Source organism: Crassostrea angulata, chromosome 9 (assembly GCF_025612915.1).
Source record: "Crassostrea angulata isolate pt1a10 chromosome 9, ASM2561291v2, whole genome shotgun sequence".
NCBI lineage: Eukaryota > Metazoa > Mollusca > Bivalvia > Ostreida > Ostreidae > Magallana > Magallana angulata.
In genome coordinates, this window is record NC_069119.1 from 6140934 (window position 1) to 6146169 (window position 5236).

Sequence of the window (5236 nt, forward strand, 5' to 3'; positions counted from 1 at the left end):
TCAAGCCTGTCTGAATTAAATACATATAGGAAAAAACTGTTTTTCAATAGTGAATATTTTTAGAATGATGTTTTGAAAACCTTGTAGATTTGTTTATTATCCTTTTACAAGATTTTTTTTCAATGGCTTGTATATGAAAAGAACAATGTTTTACTTGACATGTACAGGCGAGACACAAATGTGGTTCATACTTTCAAGGCAATGTCCTATTATTTGATAAAAATGCCTGTGCAAAAATTTTACCATGACTATGGCATGATTATCCGGCACAGTGTTTTTGATTCCTGTAAAATGGCATTCAATTTATAGGCAGATTTTAAGTAAAGGTTGGAGAATACATCAAAGTCAGCTTGATTTGGTTAATTTTTGAAAATGCAGGTAAGCAGAAACAAATTGAAGGGAACATCCTTCAATCGCAAAATGTTGCAATTTCTTTTTTTCTGAACGTGATGCTTCATTTTATCATAAGAAATAGCCAGCAATAAAACTGATTAAAATCACTATACAACAAAATATTATAATAAAAAAAAGAAGAAATTCGGGTTTGTATCAAAACATAACTCAAAATATCTCAAGCTGTTTTTCACACTCATTGTATGTAATTGTTTTAAGATGACTTTATATCATCCTTAAAATGAATTTGCAAAAACTAGTGTATTACCTTATATATTGTCAATTTGCTGTGCATTATTTTGTACTGAATTAATCAATTAATTAAGGAATTAGATAAACAATTTGAAATGTTCAAGGACAGTAATTAATAAAGGTAAGGGAGATTAAATTGAAACAGGAAAAGGAACAAGCTTTTTATATTTACCAGCACAATGTAACATGTGTTTGATAAATTTGCGATCACCACATGTTTCGACTTGGTAATTGTTTTGTTTTAAGGAAGTGTACACCCTTGTTTGTACTTATACAACAATTGCAATGAACGTTTCCCGATCATCAGGAATAAAATTTGAATAAATGATATTTAAGTATTTTGGTAACACTGTATTTTGTCCGGGGAGTCATTATGGCTAGCCTGTAACAAAAAAGATTGTAAGTAGATCGAATAAATTCCTCAGTTTTTAGTTTTATATGTTTATGCCTTGTTTTATGTAATCCGGTTGTAAAACTTATATCGCTATCAAATGATATAAATATGGGGAACATGTATGCAAGCTCGTAGCTTTTTAAACAAAGAAAGCTAGAACAAATGAAGAGCACATTAATACGAAAGGAAAGGTAATCGACATAGACTGACCTCGAACTATCATGGGATGACGTCTTAAGACAACTAGGAAAGACAACTTGCAAAAGTATGCTAACAAAGAAAAACGTATTACAGATATTAGGTTAAAATTTCAAAACGTGTTATTCATAAAAATGAGTACAAGAACATTTTTTCTATAAAATACCATAGAATGCGTTCTTTTTTTTAACATTTAGAAAATAAAAACAGCAATAAAAAAAATTCACAGGCGAGCCAAGTATAAATTGTCAGAAAAAAGCTATAAAAGAGAACCGTAGTAAAGGGTTGATAACTTGATTTCGATGTTCTCTCTACTGATGCTTTCAAAATCTAGCTGAGTGAGTATACTACATAAATAATTACTATTTATCCTTTTTATAAGTTAAGCAACCGAAAACCATTTTTCTTACAATCTAAAAAATAAACAGACATTTTTCACATTTTAATCAAAGATAACTGATTTTCTGTCATATTGAATAAAGAAGTTTTAATATTTGCGTAAAATCAATCATGATGGTGTAATAGGTCGACTCTCCTGATTTTTGAATTATGTTTTACGCTGTGTTATGTTTTGAAGAAGAGATTGGCTGCCCCGTGCGAATTTTTATTGTGCAAGCCGAAAGTCATTTCTAGTGCCCTACATTTAACTTGCTGATTTACTATTTTTAAATAATATATGTGTATATATTCTTCTGTATTCATTCTACAACCCATTTTAGATATATAACACTTATTAACTAAAAATAATTAGTTTTTTTAGTAAAATCTTGCATAACGTGCTTTTCACTTCTTGTCTGTGTATCCTGGGGGCGATTAAAAAGTTTGCGAATTATATTAATTTATCATTAGTGTTTGTACTTTTAAATTATATAGGCGTTGTTTGTGTTTGCCTTTGTTCTCCTTTCGGGCACCAACGCCTGGTGGCTGGTCGGGAAAAATGGAAACAGCAACCAATGCCCAAGTAGAGGTGGTATTGTCGTTCAAGAGAAATGGAAAAGCTCACTTGATCTGTATATGTACAACTAGATACCTCGAATGTATTAGAATTGATTTTTAAAATGTCTGGTACAAATTGGATCAGTTTATCACAATTTCTTATGGATGGGTCTTTTTTTAAATCCTTTTTCTCATTAAGATTTATTTTTCTTGAAATAATGTGAATTTTTTGAAAGGTGGGGCAAACCCATACTACTTTGGTACTACAAGTTTATATTGTATAAAAGGCAGTAGCAGGAGCAGTTGAAAACGAGGGACTCCTTCGAGAGGAATTTGTGAGTTAAGTCATCGATTCATTTACTACCAAGGGTTTTATTTCGAGTTGCTTAGTAAGTATTCTTTTACAAATCGGTAGAAACTGTATTCAAAATTTTATACATTTTTATTAAATATAGGATGCAGTTTGGTTATAGTGCAAAATACGTATCATGCATATCTAAACGCAACCCATATTAACAAACCATATAAGACCCCCCCCCCCTCCCAAAAAAAAAACATGAGAGAATCCACTCTGTAACTACATCTTGATTCCAAGCAAAAGTAGAAAAAAAGTACTAAAACTCATCCTGGTTCAAAATTTTCTCAAAAGGAATTGCCTTTTCTGCAGGTGTAAATTAATATATGATTGGATGCATGCCCTTTTTTGCTAAATATATTTTAATCAATGATGTTTATATTATTAAAACATTTTTCAAAAGATCAGTGATAATAAGTTGATGATGGTTGGAAACTTAAATACTTACATTATTTTTAACTGCCGTCATAAAATTTTGGCTTACTCAGTATTATAAAGGTTCTTCTTTCTATTACAACCAAATTGTTATCAAATTAACTTCCACAAAGCATTATTAAACCGAGAAATTTTAACTCGTGATTTTCAGAACTCTTAGGCCAGCTATATTAAATATTTATCCCCTTGGACAATACAGGGGTGTTGGTGTTCAAAGTTTGTATCAAGTTTTTACGGGTTTGTTTAAGAAGTTTGAAAATTTAAGCTTGAATAATTTTTAAATAACCCTAGAAGTATGAAAGGAGTCATGATATATATCTAAATATGTTATAAAAACATATCTGAAAAGTATGGGAGGTATTGTCTTTTAAGTCAACATTACAGCCAATTTCAGTTTTTCATATCATTACAAAATATTTGGTAAGATGAGTATATTGTCTTGTAATCAATTAAACGTTCGCGGTATGATTCATTTTAGGCAAATAAAGTCGTCCGTCGATTTCCCTTCGTTTAATTTAATCTGTGTTTTAAAAAATCATCAAAGCTATATTCTATCATTTGTGGTTGCTTGATGATTGATTTATCGATTGTTTTGTAAATCTAAATAAATAGAAAAAATAATGCGTTTTAGAAGTACGAATTTGTGTTGGCAATGTTTCTTTCATTTTAAGGCAATTCAAAGGCATACATCGCAAGACATCGGCAAGAAGAAAGGTGTCCTGGGAGACGAGAGAGTTCTCCTGCTGGCTAAAGTGAACAAAGTGTGGATTGCATTAAGGAACTATAAGTGTAAATTTGGAAGCTACAGTGCAAAGCAAAATTTGCCAATCGTCTTTCAGAAGTCCGTTGTACCAGTGGACGATCTTGCCCTTCCTGGTGTCTCGATAACTGTAACGACGCTGTGATGAATTGAATTGATTCTGAATTGATCTATGGCATTGTAAAATAAAACTATAAACGTGTAAAAGATGAATAATCTGTAACAATCAAAGTTAAATACATGTACCAGTTTGGTCTTGGATTGGAGGAAGACAACGTATGATTTGTTTAAATAAGAAATAGTCAAAATATTCAAAACACTCGCAATAAGACTCTAAATGTACGTACATTGCTGTGTATTGGTTTATGTTTGTCAAACACATTTAGTATGGCGGTTCGGTGGCTTATACAAAATTATAAAGATAAAAGGAACTGTTGTTTTAGGGTTTGCTATTAGTAGTTGGTGTATGTGAAATTCAAGGTTAACGTCTGAAAAATGACATGCAATATAAGTTGGTACATTCTTTTTTTTTTTTTTAAATTAGTTTATATTTGTTGTTTTAGTTAATCAATTGACATGTCTTTATTATAAAGCTGTATCGTGATGAGGTAAGAGATAATAAGATTTAACATTATTTGCTATAAATTGTCGTATTTACTTATAATCTAATGCTTTGTATGAATTTAAAAAATACAATGTTCATACTTATAGCGCTTTCGCCCTGCTTGGACTTTAGCACATGTAAACGATAAAACAAGTTACAGGTAAAAGATAGCTGGTATTTGTTTAATCATTTTGGAAAAACCAAGTTTCGTTTTAAACAGAATCACAAACGAGGAAGAATGTTCGGTGCAGGTAATGGTTTCTGTCTTTAGATTCATCTTACTTTAATTTGTATAGCTAAGTTCGTTCTTTTATCAAAAAAGGATTTATCAAATGTATATAAACAAGAATATATTACATTTAGCAAAGGTCATTTTTGTTTAGCGGTAGACGAATCCTCATTCCTTCCTATGGTTACAAACAGTTAACACAAGCGTAAAATTAGTAGGATCATTTAATCAAAACTAAAAGAAACCAGAATTCGAATATAATTTTTGTAATGTGTATTAAAAAATTACAGATAAAGCGGCAACCACAACCGACGTTTTGATTTGATTTGATTCCATCAAACATTGAGCGGAAAAAATCGGGTCAAATTTGTTTTAGTTGTTAAAATTTTTGAATTTTGATAATTCATTTTTTGTAAGTTAAACGTTATTAAGTTTTTAAAGGAATTCTTCATACTGACATATTTACAAGTTGTTTAGAAGATAATAGCAATTCTAAAGCATTGATATAAAATTGAATTAACCTTAGGTGTTCTGTCGCACATAACAGGGTGTAAAAAATGAGTAATCAAAAGTTTAAATATTTTTAGATCTTTTCTTGGAGGATATACGTTATTTGCTAATTACGCCTTCTCAGCAGCAAGACAGTGACAGTGAACGAGAGAATGCGTCTGAAATTTCGC

The 5236-nt window shown here is 30.6% G+C and overlaps 1 pseudogene; it reads left to right on the forward strand.

Moving 5' to 3' along the window:
• The first annotated feature begins 372 nt into the window (after positions 1 to 372).
• LOC128163277 (uncharacterized) lies at positions 373 to 3880 on the forward strand (annotated as a pseudogene).
• The last annotated feature ends 1356 nt before the right edge of the window (positions 3881 to 5236 follow it).